General features: G+C 35.2%; 1 protein-coding gene across 1 annotated transcript in view; it reads left to right on the top strand.

Moving 5' to 3' along the window:
• The window catches only part of hth (Meis homeobox homothorax), a 473716-nt gene that overhangs the window by 194130 nt on the left and 260123 nt on the right, over positions 1-19463 (top strand). The gene's annotated exons all lie outside the window — the stretch shown is intronic.

Here is a 19463-nt window from a genome sequence, read left to right as displayed (position 1 = left end):
GATTTATATATTCTAATTTTTATTTTAAAGTACATACATATAAAGGGTTTTGTCTGAATTGTACTATTGGGTTTTTGTACCAAAGTGCTTATTTAAGTGCAGTTATAATTCAACTGTAAGTACCTAGAGTACGTGTACGTTTCGAATTTATGTTTTGATTCGTCATTATATGTATGTAAGTTAAGTTTATATGAAGCTTTATATAGTTTATTTGATTTTTAGAAAAGGTATAAGCTAAGTATTTATTTAGTCTGGTATAACAAGTTGATGCAAATAAATTCAAAAAAAAGTCGGAATAAGCTGTACGGATGTTTTCTGATGGATGGTCGTGTTTGATTTAATATTCTGCTGACATTTTGCAAGTACTGAATTGAATTTGTTAGAGCAACAGTTCAGCTATGCGTTGTATTTATTTATGATTTTTCGCACGCATTTTAGTATTTAAATCGAATTAATCCAAGACGAGCATCGTTCTACGCGCTCATAGTCGGCTCACCGCGAAATCTTCTAAACAAAAAAGCCGCCCACGAAACGTATACGATGGATTTTTTTTCGTTGTGTTTCGCGTTGGCGTAAACACTCTTTTTCCCAGTATCATTTCCTTTAAAGTTTTATAATCCCGCCGTTTGAAGGCCCCCGGGATAAAAAAGAAATAAACTCGGGCCTCCGCTTCAGGAGTTCATCTATGATGATATAGCTCGTGCTCGGCGCGTGTTTACCTTCCCGGAATTACGCACTTCCAACGCTTTTTCACACATCAAAGGGACATCAAATGGCGCCGGCATCGGGTTTATTACACCGAGAGACGACCAGCTCAGACAATGGGTCTGCTAGACGTTCCAGGTGAAAATAAAAATGGTAAAAAAATACACCTAGAAAGCTTATGACGTACCTACCCCATCGGTTGATGGATGCCATGGCCCCGCCTGGAAGAAGTGGTTGTGTGTTCGTGATGGAAACGCATTTGGAAAAGGCTAGAGTGGCGGGCGTTCCAGCCACACCCACCCACAATATCAATACAAAACCGACCCCTGTTTGCTTATTGCGGTCTGGAGGTACTAAAACAAACCCCCTTCTGCGCCTTGCTCTCCGAGAAAGATTCGTTTTTGGTCCCTGAAACTGGACTTGCTGAATTTCGTAGGTCTTGATTCGTTCGCCTCGATATGACTCACGTGTTGTAGATCCGTGTCAAAACAATCAGCTGTTGTTGTTCGTGTTGAAGTGGGTGGAACAATCGATTAGTCGTTCTATTGAAATCAAGCGTGTCTATTTTTGTCGTTATTTGAAGGGGATGTTCCGAATAAAACTCAATGCGGTATTTTTTGGTGGAAAACTCAGGAATTAGTCAAATGTTTGATTTCACAATATATGTATATATATTTTTAGACGCATTGCTATTGTATGATTTGTATTATATTCAAATATTATTTTACTCTTGGCTTTATTTATGTAAATACAGTTTTCAATTACTCTATTCCCTACGCAATGCCTTGATTGATTGCAATCAAGCTTTATACATAGATTGGCTCTTTATGATTTTGAAAGTTTCATATTATATATAGAATACATGAAATTTACATACTAAGGTCATGTACAAATTAAACACTATTATTGTTTTGATTACTATATATTGTTTTTTAATTTCATCCAATCAATTTGAGACCGTCTCATGACTCAATATGTATATCATGTCTGATATGACAGTTATTTGATAAAACGATCCAAATGTATCGATTTCGTACTTCATAAGGAGCATTTGTGTTTCTTTTGGAGTGTTCAGATATATTTTGACATAAATACATATGTACATGTCTTAAGCCAGAGCATAGCCCATTGATTAAGCATTTTTTTTATATATAGAGAGGTCATATATTTAAATGCTGAACGGAATTGAAAAATTTATTCGATTATTACGTTATCGAAGTACGTGTTGATAAGATCTGGATGGTTATTTTAAATCTAGATCCATAGTCTCCTGTTAGAGATTATCAAATTATTTAAATTAATTGTTAGAATACGTGGGCTTAGAAGTATGAAAAAGGTGGTTGATGTAATGGTGATAGGAAAGAGATTGAAATGGCTATGGGGGGAGGGGGGACACGTAGCTGGAAGAACGGACTATAGATGGACGAAAGAAGTGCTCGAATGATACTCGAAAGAGGTGGCAGGGAGACGGGTGGATGAAATCAGAAAAAATTGTGGGATTAGATGGATGAAAGTTGCTCAAAACAGAGACGGATCTATGTATGTATGTACATCCCCTCTCGCAAATTGGACTAGTCCGAATTTGTTGATTGTTGTAAGCATACATACATATGTACATATGTAAGCTTGTGGTTTTCAATTAATATCTGTATATCTACATGTACGTACATTTGTATACAGCTAGTCATAGTGTCGATTTAGGGTGAACGAAATGGCATATATGAAAAACGAAAGATAAAATTTTGATTATTTCTGCGGGAATAATTCCCGAATATTGCAGAGGCTCGTCATCGACGACGACAACGTCCTAATTGAAAGCCGTAATCCGCAGGAATAGAATCGGGCGGTGAGAGAGTGAAGAGGATGGGGAGGTTTTAGTGGGCCGTTGCGAACTTAACCGAAGCGTTCACGGGGCTTTTGGCGAGTTATACGACCGGTTACGGCCGCCGTAACGACCCAGCGGTAAAATTAAAATTAGGCGGGACGTATGTACACACATACTCGCATATTGCACAGTTGACCGTTTTAATAACTTCACTCTACCAGATCTATTGTGTGTATGCTATAATAGTCAATGTGTGTATGTCGACTAGTGGCCGTCTAAATGTCGTTTCCGAACACTTCAAGACGGGTCTGAAAGTGTTAGGCATACTTCGTATCTGACGTCCAAAGTCTAACAAACTCTCACATATGTACGTATATAAAATGAATCATCAAATAGTTTCATATTGAAATAGAAGCAAAGCGTAAAAGTTTCAGTCGACATGAAAATTTTTCAATTGCATATTTCAGTTTTCCTCAATCTTGGCTAGCCCTGTCGTACATACGTACGTAATACATAGTTATACGATGAATCAGTATGTGAAGCGGCAATGTTTATTTATTGTATATGCGTATAGTCAGTCCCGGGTTCGTGTGTGGTCTCTCGTTTCCCGGCTCGATCCGCCATTCTCTCTGTTTCATTCTTCGTTCCGGTGCTGAAAAATAAACGCTTCCTGGAGTCAGCTCTAAGCCCCTTCATATATGTATATATGTATATACGCGATTCGTGTTTAGTTTAATTAATCGACGGTGGTTCGGCCTAAATATTTACCGGGATGTGTTTGGTGGACCACAAAGGACCCGCTGATACGTGCCTTTTCAAATCAAAACCGCAACGATACTCGCCGTATGGATACATTCAGATACCAAAAGACATCTGTAATAATCTTCTTTGTTACTAGAATTAGATGGGAAGTAACCGAGTTTCTGTTTTGAATTTTTTTCATGGGTAATTTATAGTTTTTATTCTCGTACTGTTCAAATGTTAGTTTAATTCTGCGGTGGTTAAATATAAATGGTTACTCTAAAGCTGAAAGATTTTTAATGTTTTAAAAATTGTCATAAAAACGGTTGAAATAAATAGTATGAGCAATGATTTATTTACTTTTAATTGGTGCGAACTTTTTTCGTTATCATTATAATTCAAATTCCAAAAAAATATATACTTCATGTCTATTTCATGGAAAATAACTAGTTAACTTTTTTCTTCTAAAAAATAGGTACATAACTGTGTACCTAACATATATTGAAATTTATTTATTTTATTATACATATGTAATTTATAAATAAATATAATTCTCTCTACTGTATGCCTACACTAATGTATAATATATTGTATGCATTTATTAAGTGATGAGTTTTCTTTGAGGTTAAGCTAAATATTTTCATCAAGAAAATTTCATATTTTGACTCAAGTGAAATAAGATTTCTTGGAAAGTTTCATTGAAATCTTTTCCGAGAATTTTCAATATCAGTCTAATTTTTCACTATACATACCCGTGTGTATTTATTTCTGGAAATATTTTCCTCTTACATTTATTTTGCTACAGTTTTTCGTATAAATGATATGTTTAATCATTTTCTGCCATATTTTTGACATTAAAAGCCATATCATTTTTATTTAGAAATGTACCTCAAATACCTCAATAAACTTCCAAGATAAGATTTTGAGCGTCTGATTTTCAAACTCACATACTATTTACAGAGTGTTATTTTTGCCAAGGGTTCGTCGACACACGGCTTTATCACGGACAACGTCCTCATTTTCTCTCGGTAGATTGTGAGTTGTGTTCCGTCTCCACCTGTTCGCCCCCGAAAAGGCCCCTACGAAGGGGGCCAAAGGGCCCGTTGTTTGATCCGGCATTAAGGGAAGATACGGCCAACTCATTTCGTCGGAATCACCCCGTGAAGTGTGAGGGTGTGTGTCTTACAACCCCAAATGTCCTGCTCGGGGTTCCTCTCCTTCGCCCCCAGTCCTGGATTACACCATTTCCATACCGCGCCCCGACGATTGACCATTCCCATCGGCTACATATATGTACATATGTATGCACGCTTTAGGTGTGATTTGGCCGATGTGAGATCGGGTCTGGTATATTATATATGTACGTGTGTTCGGTGGAAAAGTTAGTGGAAAAGCGCGTTAGTTACGTCTCGCGGAGTTCTAAATCATTTAGGCTACGAGATGTAGTCGTAGATGCGGCCGTAGCCATCTTTTGCTACGGGTAAGACTCTCCGGGGAGAAGGTAATCCTCAGTTAATAACAAACAAAAGCTGGTCGGATCTAGGCACAGACGAGAATCGACCCCTCCCCTATTGTATATAGAGGCAAAAACCGGGCACAATTTATAAATTGCCCTTCCGATGTTTTTCTACAAACCCCACGCTCTCCGTTTCCGTATAGGTCTTTACATTCATTTGTCGAATGTTCGATCGATTTCTTTGGGAAGAATCCAATTTTTCATATTGGATGTAATCGTGTGGAAAAATATTTATATGAATCCATTAGATTATACCAGTTTTCGTACTATTTAAAAGAAATTTAATTTATTATAAGTACTTTAGTTAGTCAAACTTTTATGAAAATATTCATACTATTAACATCTTTATTGTATATTTTAATACTGCGCAATTTTAAAGTGTGTGATTTGACTTTAAATTCGTTATGCGTTTGTTCCGGTTATTATTTAAAATTGTATCATTGAAAATATGTGTCGGTATATATTGGTGATTTTTACAACTTCAAAATATTTTATTATTAAATTTTAAAAAAATTCTCTGATTTAACAAGTACTTTTTTATTGTTTCAGGTATGTTTCCATTCATTTTACAACTAGTCTATCGCCGGTAAGTGTGTCTTGTCGTCAACTATTTCGCAACAAATTGCAACAAACGAGACGTAAATCGTCGGTAATGAGCGGCTCGTGGACTTTTGACTTAATTGTCAGGGTCGCGCACTTCAACAAGTGATGTCAAATTATCGCAAAAGGGAAAAGTACAACAATCTAATTAAATAAAAACCTAATTAAATCAAATTTTAGTAAACACTAGTATAGTAGTATTGGGTCGTATCGATGTATAAAATTGTTCATAATTTGACATAAGAACAAAGCAAGTTTACGTTTTTGATCATCGTTACACTTTCTTTTTATTCTCAGATGCCGATAAATTAAAGTTAGTCTTAATTAATTTATATGCGATACGGCCCCACTATAGCGGTTCGTAATGGAGTCGTCAACTTTGACGGCAACCTGTAATTAACGGCACGGTTCAACCGCTTCTGTAATAACGTGTGTGTACAGGCACTACCATAAATTTTTATTAAAAATAAATCGAGATTTAAAACGTCTAAAGTGATGCGATATATTCATTCACCTTGACAATTTTCCATAGTGGTATACTGGTGTTTCTTTGAAAAGATTATACATACGTACATACATACATACATTATGAAAGGTTGTCGATAAGTTAAGTAAGTCGAGTCTCGCGTTTGTATTATCTCTAAATTCTATACCCATACACGTTTTATATACTAAGGTACACATATGCATGTATGTATGTACGTATGTACATATATTCCCGATAAGTATTGCTCCGGGTTCGAACTGCACTTTCTTATTATCTTAGACATGCAATTCCACTTAGGCGATGCAACTCACTTATATTATAGTAGAGAGTTAGGGAAACCCACGGTTCACGGGTTCACGACACGATCGATCGATCTCGCGTGTATCGACAATTAAAAATGAGTGTTTTAAATATTCCATGTTGTATTTATAATATAAATAAAGGCGACTTTCTCTAACGCGGCGCTTTTCAAACTTTTTCCAATGAAAGTCTAGGATGAGCATTGTATTGAACATGAAAATGATTACATTCGTATGTATAATGCTAATAAATATTTTTTCTTTGATGATATTTTAAAATATAAGTTACTGCAGAATTACTATCTAAGATCTTACAGATCTGTCCACACATACATTTTATTTTATTGAGTGGCTATTACTTAAATATTGGTTGACTTGCATTAAATGTACTGTTTTGCATTTAGTAAAAATGTTTATAATTTTGAGTCCTTATTTGCTTAGATGAGAATCTCTATGAAAATATATTGCCTGGGTGAATCTATTGATATAAACTTAATGCTATTTATTGTATCTTTGTTATATTACATACATACATATCTACATTGTATTACTATACATAATTGCCATTTATTACTTATAAATGGCTATTAACTATACCCAAATTCATCTTTCATAAAGAAATCATACAAATTTTATTATTAAGTAGTTTATATCAAGAGCGTCTTATATCCATTATTCTGATACATACACATTGTCCGTAATATATTGAACAATGATAATGTTTAAAAATATTTTAATAATTGACATATTTTTCTGCCATAAATATAAAGTTTGAGAGTATCGTTCCAATGAACTTGTCTGAGTTTTCTTTTGGTCAAAGACGCAAGTTTCGCCCACAGCGATTAGTATGATGATAATCGTCGATTTGTACACATAGCTCGTATCAAATTTTTGATCGAGGTTTGAAGTTTTGATAAATAAATAAAAACAATCTTTGGCGACGCACAAGTGTCGTGCAAGATTGAATTACCGATTGTTCCAAAAATACGGTGTATACGTATCGCGAACCCCCGTCGAAACGTATACGTTTCGGGTGGCAATGTCGATATTAATGTGGACATGGACAATGCTGATATATTGTGTATTTTGATATGAGAAACAAAAACACATGGTCACTGAACCACTCTAAAGTCATCGCACCTCGACGAGTGACGAGGATCCCTTCTTCGGATGAGGATAGTAATACGCGGATATATGTATATGTACATAACATGGAATTTATTTATACATATAAATAACCGTTGAATTTTTGAGACTTTTTTATCAGACATATATAAGGATATGATTAACTTGTGTGTAATTTTTTTTTGTAAGTATGATTATTTTTAAGTGTAGTTTTGATGTGTCGAAGTTGAGATATGAGCGCGTTCTCGGTATGGGGATCCTTTGATTCCAGTGCAATTTTTCTACAGTACATTCTCGGTATGAGGATCAGTTCACCAGGAAACGATCTTCGACTGGTTTTGCAGTCGTACACGTCGATAAGTGCATATATATGCGGTCGTTGGGTGTACAGTTGCATTTCAAAAATAGTGTGCCGTAGCGGTGCTTTTACGTATTTGGTTGTGCAGTGTGCAAAAGCGGCCGCAAAATGCTAATTGGACGATGAATAATTTTCGCTATGGAATTAAAATTAAATTATAGTGCATCTATATATGCGCCTAAGTGCAATAGAAAATATTTTTAATGTGTTTTGTTCCGGTCGAATGTCGTTTAGTATGCGCCGAGCGCGTCAAATGCAATTATACGTACACATAGCTCTGAAGTGCATATCTCTTCCTGTATAAAATTTGCATGGCTAATATCGACATTTTTATATGCAATTTTTTTTTTTAGGTGTTTTTTGCAAATTTTAAATATTTTGCTTTGAAGTTTTTGATAGTATTGCTCACAACGAGCGCCTACTTAATTTTAATTAATTATATCAATTAGTCACCTGTCATTGCAAATTGTATTCGGAATTTTTGTATGCCGCGTCTCTCGGAATTTTATATAATTATTTAAATTATTTTAAGTAGTGAATTTTTTTTTCATACTATGTATATTATTGAGGCAATTTATTAAGATGATAAAAAAATACTGTCTCGTTAAATAGTCGCTTGGAAAATTGGCTTTAAAGTGACCGATTCATCATTGATACGCACATAGGATTAATTTGACACTGTAAATTAGCTTTCTTTTTGATTAATTTGATCAGGAAAATTGAAAACGATTTTTTATAATTTTCATGGGATATTTGTACAGCTTCTTCGAAGTATTTTTGTGTGTATAAATTTATCAAAAGTTAAGTTATATTATACAAGAGCATTGATCGGCCTGCATATAAATACAATGTAATTAACTTGCAGAACGTGCGACGTATTATAATCAATTAAACCTATAAAATATTTATGGCTTTAACCTGCAGCTTGAGCAAGTTTTCGCATTATTTTTGCATACGTCATAGAAAAAAAACATATCTAAGATTATTATCATGTGAAAAGCGTCCGACTATGGTCTCCTTGAATTTTATCACTCGTCCGAACTCGCTTTTCCGGTTGCTAGGCTTTTCCCATACACACATGCACGTACATATGTACATACATTCATACATATGTCTCCATTGATAGCACGAGTTTACGTACCCAGATAGTTTGTCCGCAAAAACGATTTTGCACAAAACGAGTAGAATGCATTCGTTATAAATAAAATACGCAATACAAACAGTCTACATTGCAATCAGTCGAGTTTTAACGTATCAATTCCGACGTCGAAATGATATTCCGTATTCAGAACACAAATCATATACGAGCTCTCGTTATATTGTATGGCCAGTGGTCTAGCTCAGACAATCTCAACCGATGTTTCGCATGAAATTTGAACATATGTATGTATGTACATATGTACAGACATATGTATGTAGATAGTTGTTTTTGCATATTGGAATTTAAGCTTTTGTGTGAAGTTATGTATGTTGGCATTAAATCCAGTGATACTTAAGGCTTAGTAATAGATATATGTATACTAGTGTATTAATCTGTGATACATTCACACATACATACATTTGGAACACTTCGTATATAAAATCTGATTTTCAGAAGAAAAATTATCTCCTGTAGTTTATGTTTCACGTCTTAAACCCATTCTTACAAGTTTTTGTAAAAATCTAAATATTGATCGAAGGCGATCTAGGTATGTATTTGTAAAGGCTCACCAGGTCTCCTCGCAAAGGATGCGCAAAAGCAACTTTCAGTACAAAATTGTATACATCATTTTCTCGGAGTGGAGATAGGTCTTTATAAGCGTAACTATTTAGCACTTGCCTTACTGTGTTAAAAAAATCCGCTAGTCACTGTGCTGGGCGCCAAGCTTCCAGTTAAAAATGTGCGTATTAAGTTAAAATAATGTAAAATCTGCGAGGTTAATTATTGTAAATAGTCATTAAAAAATCATTCTATCATATATTAAACGTTGAATAATATAAAGCAAGTGCAAGAAATGAAAAAAAAAACAACGACTGTAACAGAGCCGTCATTCCAAGGTGGATATCATTCTCACACTGATCGTTGAGCGTGGCGTCTTGAATTCTCCCTTTCTCTCGCAAGTTTGAGGCACGTGTACAAAGGGCTTCCCGCGAAAATAATTATGTTGATATTGATCAATGCATTTATTTTCTAATGGATAGTTCCAATCGTTGACAAGGAATTCCTAAAATATGAAGACCCTTCATTCAGTATATTTGGAGAAATAAAATAAAATATAGGTCCTGGTCACTCGCTGTCCATCACAGTGTTAATGAACAAGATTTTTAAATTAAATAGTAAAATTTAAAAAAATCGCATATGCTTAAATTTTATCTCGTTTTTTATCACCATTTTTACCATCCACTGCAGAATAGAGCCCCTCCAATGTGCTTCCATTCTTCTCTATTTTGCACAACTCTCATCCATCTCACCTTCATAAAATTTTCTAATTTCATCCACCCATATTCTTGTGGCCTTCTTTTCACCCTTTTACATTAATTTTATCAGCTAATATGTATTGGTAAATGTTAAAATTTACTTTTGATATCATATGTTGGGTATAATTAGTTATTTGTGGGTAAAAGTCCAAATTATGGTTAATATCCAATCTAACTTAAGATTTAATGTGTGGTTGTAATGTTTTTTTTTAACATTTCTTGTAGCTTTCCATTAAATTATATCAAATTTATAAACATTGGTGAATTTGAATACAGCATAACTATTTAGAAGTGGCTATCATTCTGTGTGTCTCGAGAGGGAAAAGGTTGAGAGCGGCCGGTCTAACTGTCTTCAGGAGACAACCGGGTTTGTGGGTTATATGTGTGTTATTATTATGAGTGGTACAGCTGCAGTCGCGGTCTCAGATGCAGTTTTGCTTGCAGTTAGCGGCGTGTTTTCCGCGGCTCGCATGCGTCTAATTGGCCGAGATGGCGATGCGGCTCGTATAGATGTCGTTGCATTCCGCTCGTCATTTCATTAGTGCAACGTTAATGCAGTTGCATTCCGACTTCACGTTGGCGTTTTATTTGTTCGACGGATAGGTGAACCGCAAGCTAAGCTTCTCAAACTCAAACTCAAACGGCTCGATCGAAATCCACTAAAGTATACGGCATTCGGACCAATAGGGTCATTCAATGCATTCATGGAATAGGATTTTGGCGACAATTGTGTCTCGTAGGGCGTTTGACTACGAAATTCATCGTAGCTATACATACATTGACTCTTTGAGGACACATCGAGAGAAATCTTTTGACTTTTTCTGTGAATCGATTTTTTTATCGAGGAACTCGACCAGGATCACTCAGTTGATTATTACATGTTGTGAACAAAAATATTTTTTTTTTTCAGAAAAATTGTTCTCTATCGAACTGCCATGATAGGGAAATTTGCCGATTTATGCATACATACATACATGAATTGTCACCTTACATTAAAGATCATGCAAGTTTTTTAGTGAACTTGGTACATTTATAAGACTTTTTCCTGTATTGATAAAGGTCTCGAATGTGGTCTTTATGTAGTTGATTTGATTTGAACCTATTAAAATTTAGCTTAACCTAACGTAACCTCTTTTGATAATGGTCGTCCTTTTCTATGGCGGAAAAATATTGAATGTTCTCATGCAGCTGAAAAGTTTCTATGGCTCAAGTCCATTTACATCCTCGTATAATACTTGTCGAAACGATCAAAAGTTTGAGAACGTGCGTCGTCGACTTAACTACATTCTCATTTTGCTCGTGTGTTCGCCTCTAAGCTTTCGAGCGTCGTAAAACGAGACCGCTCGCGCAGATCCAATAATCGCGTTATAAATTTCCGCAACATCTCAACCTAAACATCATTATAATAATAAGAATAATAATAATAATTAAATTAAACATTTTTCGATTTTAATAACATAAAAATTTCACCAATAAAACACGCCGATTTTAATATTTCGCACCCCGCGGGGAGGTCTTCCGCTCGCGCAAAATAATAATTATAATTCGACGTCGTATTTATTATACGATTTTTCGACAGTCGTAAAAGCCGAGAACGATCCCGGAAGAATCGGCGAAGTCGTAACTTTATTCCGATTTTTTTAAACGTCGAAATATGTCGTTAAATTGTGAGTAGACAGACGGGTATACATCCTCGGCCGAAATTTCGGAACCAGTTGTATTTCATTGTAACATTATACTTTTTAAATCAATATTTTAATGCCAATTGAGTTAATCAACCACTGAGATTAAACATGAATGATAAAAATTGATAATTTCGAATTACAAAAGCAATGATTAAAGAAAACGTTAATTTTCAATAGTACATAGTACGGCGTATTGTTTTTAAATGATTTTTATACACATAAAGTAAAATTGTTACAATGTAATATATGTTTCGAATAGTATAGACCTACATGCAATTATTTAAAAATATATCACGTGACTTTTCCGATTGAAATATAACATTTTCCTCAATTAATTAATTGAAGATTTCAAGCGGACTACAATGTATGCGCTCGCGTGCGTTGATCTCTCCGCGTCGCACAATCGGTCGAAAACGCTCAGTATCGAGTGTTATATGCGGGTGTATGATAGACAATGATGATTAAAATAATAATAATAATAATAATGATGATGATGGTAATATGGCGGTGAGATAATTCGTCTGAGTTTTGAGGTTGAGAGTTGTGGTTTGTTGCCTACGCGCTGGCCAACACCAATCAAAATGGGAAGACAACCCGCTGCGGCCGGCATAATGGTGTTTGTTGATCCGGCGATGTTGTTGCGATATAATTTATTGATATTGTGATATTATCATTACTCACCGGCCCGAAGGGGTCAGATGCGACTGTGAGAAAACGGACGAGGTGTGCTCGAGGCCAGGGAAGCCCAACTCGAGGAGTCTTGCAGAGATATTTGCAAATTGCTTCTGCACATGGTATATACCTATGTAGAACCTGGATAGCTTGTAAAAGCACCCATGTGGAAATATTTGATAATATTTTATATTAGCTAGTACTGTCTGTACGTTGATAACTATCACATAGTGCGTACTGACTGTTGTGGGTTGATTGAAATTTAACATTTTTCGTTTTTCTGCAGTCGTTGATTTTCAATCTTATTATCTCTTTTTTGTTCTAAACATTTATGCATTCATTTGAAACTGTATGTATACACTGATACATATATTTTTTTTCCGGCTCTACAAATCTACATTTTTTGAATTTAGAACTACCAAATTATGTAGGTATGCTATTTATGGAAAATTTTCTGAAAAAGTTGCATTTTTGTCATAAGTTGCAGTTGATAGATAACGCAAAGTTTTGCAATCGGTATGTAGATTGAGGGCAAAGCTCTCTTCTTGTATTAATTTGAATAATTGATTTACATATCTATGTAGATATTTAAATATAATCTTTTCTCATATTATATATGTAGGAATGCACTTTGCTTTGCTTTGTTACACTTATACGGTTACATTAGCTAGAAAATATGTGAAGTGTTTACCTTTTCCAATGTAAATCTTTTTATGGGGGGGGGTTTGAAGTCGAATTTAATGTTGCAATTTGATTTTTTTTTTGCAAAGGGACTTTTTCGTTCTTACACTACTCTTGCTCCCGTGCGCATGCGCTATCTTACGATATTAATCTGTAACACATTTATGCACTCGGCACTCATTATGGCGGCATGTCACATGATATTGTCGTACCGTGTACGCGTTATCGCCGATATGGCACCGGGCGGCCTACGCCGCTCAACAAACTCGTCCTGTCCGGTATACCTGTCCTTAATATACTCAGTATACTCCTCGAGGATGTATAGCGTACACAGATGACAAAAAAAATGATTAAAAACGCGCGTGAGTCCAAAGGGTTAACCGATTGCCAGCGCGCTGCACTCCGATGCGGCACATATACGGGCACATATAAATAAATCGAATTATTTTCGAATATTATATGAATATTTTTTTGAAATACATTAAAATATACTCGATGACTTATATTTTATATTTCGATGGTGAATATTTAAATGCAAGTTTATTTTCGTTGAAAAATCTGTTCAATTCAATACGCGTCTTGTTTATTATTGGTGGATGTGTTTGATATGAAATTTTATTTATTTACGTGTATAATACTAATGCGATTGGAATACATTCGAATAGTGCGGGTATATCTCTCTCTCTAGATATGCAAATGAGCGTTTTGAAACCTGTCCGTGGCCGAAGACAATCTCTCGGAATTGAAAGTATCCATGGTTTTATATATGGTGTTGGTGCACCCATAACGGATCTCGGCTATCGCGTTCGTATAGGTCACCGGTGATTTATCGATCGCGGCACATTCGGCGACAACACCCAACAGCCGAGGAGACAAGAAGACCATGAGATGATGATGCCGATGATGGTGTGATGGATGCTCGTGACCTCATCGCAGCCGTCTTGAAAAATGCGCTCGATCAAATTTCGAAACGATGAAATTTAACAGCGCGCCAGTGCGATCTGTTAGTTAGTTTTCACGTTTTGAATGTTTATCGTATGTATTTTTAACGATAACTATTAATTATTCCGCGGTCTAATGTGTTAACCGGGAAATGGCAGAGGTTAATCGAATGCAGTGCGATTTGAACCGAACAACCCGCGTTCGCTAATGACTCGACGTTTGACAAAACGTTTGGAAGTCTACGATTCGCTATTCGAAAGTGTCATTTAAACGGCATTTCTAACACCTAGATGACCTTGGAGTGGAATTTAATTTATAATCTATTAAAATAATTAATGTTTCAAAATTAGGTCAAAGTTGATTTCATATATGCAACTGATGGAAGTGTGTTTTCTTTGAAAGTGTTTTAGCAAAATTCCATTAGATTTCTTTCATGGCAAGTGCATCAGCTGTTGACTTAAGTACACATATATTTTAATAGACTAGATAAGTATTCTGATGTAAATTTACAAAATGCATACGCTTATCTTTGTGCGTTCGTACCCAATATATGTATGTAGGTGCATATGAGAGAATGCACTCATAGAATGTACGTATATGTATACTATATCGAAGGCGGTTCTCGAAACCGGTTCGTTCTGCATAATGCAAAATGCATACGAAGCTTAATTATGAAGAATTATCAGTCAAGATAAATCTGACACGTCAATATATAACGCACCGTGAAAACAAGGGAAATGCGCGCAAATTATATCATTTTTCATATCGAACTATTCCTTTTAGTGGCTGTCGTACAACGCATTTAAATTGATTTTATCTTTAAATTATACACGCCTTGAAGTGAATTGCATTGTATTTTATACCTACTGGAATTGTATAGAAAAATTTAATTTGATTGTTTCTATAGTGTACATACTTCATATTATATCGTATAGGTATATGTAAGTTCATTTTCATGAACTTTTTTGCTTATTTAGATCGACTTTGCATTTATGAAACGGTTCAAAATTTTGCTCATACATGCCACACAGTCTCGTTAACCCACTAATGACCGAAACTCAAATAAAAAAAATACACGAGTAAATTGATCGTCTGGCATAATTCGAGCGAATCGGTTACATCGTTCGAACACACGATTAAGCGTCATTATTACGAGTAAATAAGTCATTATTAAAATTGCCACACACGCACCACGCCCATTTACAAAACGTGCATACATACCCAAAGTGTATAGCACAAGTGCGTAGGTACGTGTGTACAATTATATCACAATATGTGGGAAAATACAAAAGCAATTTACCCGGGGAAGGGGAATTACACCGTGCGGAGAGCGTCTCACGTTCGCCCCGGCTCACAATTTCCATACATTCTTAAACACACTATAAATTATACCGGCAGATAGTCTGTCAGATCGGATTATGGGGGAAATAATGCCTTGACGATTACCTGTACAAGGTGAGACGGAAGAAAAGCTCGGCGAAAGCTCCGCAAATTCGCACCGCGATCGAATTCGAATATCTGCGAGAAAAGTGCATTTTGAGATTAACCAAGCTAAGGTCAGAGATTTTTTGCTGACTTTTATAATCCTAGTTATGAAAATTGTAATATCTTCGATTTATTTATACTTGAATACAATAAAAGCCAATTTGCATAAAATTAGCAAGGCTGAAATTCGAATGCAGAAAAAGCTCATTTTTAGTTGTACGATATAAAACGGAATTGATCAATAATTTCTATATATGTAAATGGAATGCTATAAATGTAAAGTTTAATTGATTTTACATAAATTGTAAAAACCTATATGAATTTGAATCAAAAGTTGATTTTCATTGAAAAATATGACACTTTTGTATGTACCCTATGTATGTACATATATTTTTCAACTAATTTTATATGTTAAAAGTAATTCAATTGAAATAAACATTAATTGCATCTTTTTGTTCAATAGCTGAATTTAACTGCCTAGCATTGCTAGTGCAGGTGAAGATAGTTCTCAATCGGAAACTGTAGATTTGTGTGGCGGACAATCATTCATTTTAATAGTATAATAGTAGGGATAATACAAAACGTTAACAGTATATACATATGTAGTTTAAATCTTATAGTATAATATTGGATTTGAAGTAGTGTATTCAAGTAAATCCTATACAAAATTGGTGTATAGTAAATGAAATGAGTATTTCAAATCGATTTACACAAGGAAATGAACTAAATTAAACGAAGTTTTCATCGAATCTACAGTCAATGATTAGTCAGTCGCCCATTACATATAAAATGGATCATTTTCAATTTGCCGCCGACGTTAATTAAATGTATAATCCTTTTATTCTACGCGCGTCGCATTTACGTAAGGGTCCACATTCACGTACATACGATTCATCAAATTAAATGTTTTTCGTTCGATTCAGGTGTAACGGTGAGGTCGGTGGGAGAAGTGGGGTCCCCCGTAAATTTCATTAGTGAATTAGAGTTGAGAGGGCCATTAAAACTAAAAACAGACAGGTACACGTGTCGCGGACGACCATTAACCGGGAATTTTTTAATTATAACACGTCGGCATTCGGGGACTTCCCCGCTTTTCGGGCAGTTTTAACCCCTCTCTTGCCCCTGGCCCTTCGGCGATGCTCTTCCTCGCCCTAATGACGTATCAGGGACGCATACTTTACATGCGTGACCGACACGATAAGGACAGATTATATGGGACGCATGCGACCATGTACGCTATCTCCCTTGAGTTTATGTTTTTTTTTTGTTAATTTTTTTCATATTTGATTTTTCTGGCTTGGCGTATTTGTAGTTGAAAGTTTTGGCTTTATATTAAAATTTTTATTTCAGTAATTTTGAATGATTTTTCATACTAATTTGCTCATCGGAAAACGTGCAATTAAAAATCGACCAATTACATATTCGGTGCGTTGATGTTGATATTCGAAATTTTATTTTTAATTAAATTACATTTTATTTAAGATTATGAAATTAAATCATATAAATCATATGATCACTCAAAAATTTAATTAAAAAATATATTTTTAGTATCAAAAAGAATACATGGTAGGGACCGCAATTTTCAATATTTCTTATATAATATTACTTTGTAGTATATTTATAGTGAAATTTTAAATTTTTCAAGGACTTTTTATATTTCCCTTTTTTACTTATTACTATTATGAAGGTCACTTCACACACATATGATGTACAGTATTGATAGCATGATTTTTCTATGTACAATTTATATTCCAATTATATTCCGAATGTTATACACATGTTTATCAATTAAATGACGTATGATTTTAATTTTAAACGTAGAAAAAACATAATAAACACGTGAACGTGATTTCGCCGTATATGTGAGCCCGGGGACGAAAGAACGGGAACGAACGCACAGATAGCCGTTATTAAAATGTCAAACGGAAAGAATACTTTGATAATTTTAATGCCCGATAACACGCGAAATACCGCGAGGTGTTTGTTGTCCTAGAGGGAATTTTTGATGATATAAAACCAGAGGTGGGGTTGCCGAAACCCACCCGACACGCGAAGGGTTAACGCCCTCGCGCCTCGCAAGTATTACATATCCACGTCAGACTACAATTTTTAACTTAATTATTACGTACACAACAAAACACACCACCTACGTATTTAATAATATGATAAAATGTTATATGGCTATAGCATATTTGCCCATTGCCGATTAGCGTATGTAAAATTAATTAAAAAGTGCAAAATTGGAATGAGGTTTGCTGTGAGGCTCTGAATATTGTATGTATCATACATACACAACGAACTGTAGTGCGATTTCAATGCCGTATATAACTTAAATTAATATGTACTTAAAATAAAAAAAATACTATTGTAAAAGTCAAAGTAAATCTTTGTTAATATTTTACAATACAAAATTAAATCGAATTAAGTGATGTTTAATATGAAAATAAATATCGAAATGAAAATGGACATATTCTTTAGTATCAAAGTGCGCCGACTAAATAATAATATAATGATAGATAGACAGACAGACACACATAGGGATATTGTAAGCTGTGTGACGCATGGAAGCTCTTGTGTATAATTGTTTGTAATGACATTAATAATAATCTGATTTTTTGTGTTTGTTTCAGATGCCATGGGTAAGTGTTTTCTACTCGTATCCACCGTTGCCTCCAGTCGGTATGCGATTTTATTTATTTATTTTTCACGTTTAATGTTTGTTCCGCGGCTCGTTTGCTCTTTCGATTATCTTCCCGGGAATATCCGCGATGATTTCATTAATTCCCGACTTAGTGACGTTATGGGGATTAAGGCCCGATGTGATCCCGGGGATTTGCCGAATCGGGGGATCGGGATTAGCCCGGTGAGTGTCGAGAGAGCGCCTCTTCGCCCTCGCACACTCACTAAACTCTATGTGGGTGTGTATCCAGGAAAAGCAGGATGCTGAGGGGATTTTCCGTTTCTTGAACTTGAATTTGGTGAATTTCCCATCCCGGTGTCGTCGCAGACTACATATGTGAGTTGCGGCTGTGTGATTTAGTTGATATACATATGTATATATTATCGAAACCAATATAATATATTGACAACCCATTAAAAGTTGATGTTTTTGTAAAGCAACCTAATCGGGTTGTATCACCACATTGCTAACCTATCAAGTCAATTAGCTCTAAACTCTCGAGAGATGTTATTTTTCAATGAAATGCATAGATCCATTCTTTGTATAGTTTGGATCTGGCGTTATCCAATTTTCAGCCCTTACTAAAATTGAATGAATTTTTGAAAGGAAAACTCATATAGACTGATGATGTCTTCTGAATTTTTACATTGATTCAAGGAATATATGATAGTTCAACTTCAACTAGGATTATCAAATATTGTAGAATGGTTTAATCTATATTTTCATAAAAAAATTACAATACACACTTATTAAAAAAAATAAAAATAATCCACGTTCTTAGATATGTTGTTTAGTAGTAAATATGTATATCCGTTTATATTTACATACATGTGTTGTTTGAAAGCTCAAATGTAGCAATGTCCGAGAGAGATATTTAAAAAGTCCTTTTACTACGTTTTTTAAACGGCTGTGGAACGTCTGTCCAATAAATATTATATGTTCAAAAGGACCTCCGATCCTTGGAACGGTGCAGGTGTGTCCAGAGAGAGGCTCTCAGAAAGGAGGGCCAAGTAATACAGGGAGTCTGAGGGATTCGAGCTGCGCCATAAAATGCGATTGCGTCATTAGCCGCGCTAATTTATTGCATTCGGAGACGACCCGGCCTCCTCCTTCTCCTCCAAAGTCCGTTTTCCTCAGCAGGATATAATCGGAAGTTCTCTCCCGGTCCTCCTCCTACAATGCATCGCCTCTCCGGGCTATGGACT

This window comes from Arctopsyche grandis, chromosome 13, assembly GCF_051622035.1.
Source record: "Arctopsyche grandis isolate Sample6627 chromosome 13, ASM5162203v2, whole genome shotgun sequence".
Lineage (NCBI taxonomy): Eukaryota > Metazoa > Arthropoda > Insecta > Trichoptera > Hydropsychidae > Arctopsyche > Arctopsyche grandis.
Note: the sequence above shows the minus strand (reverse complement) of the source record. Positions and strands in the feature narration are given on the sequence as shown.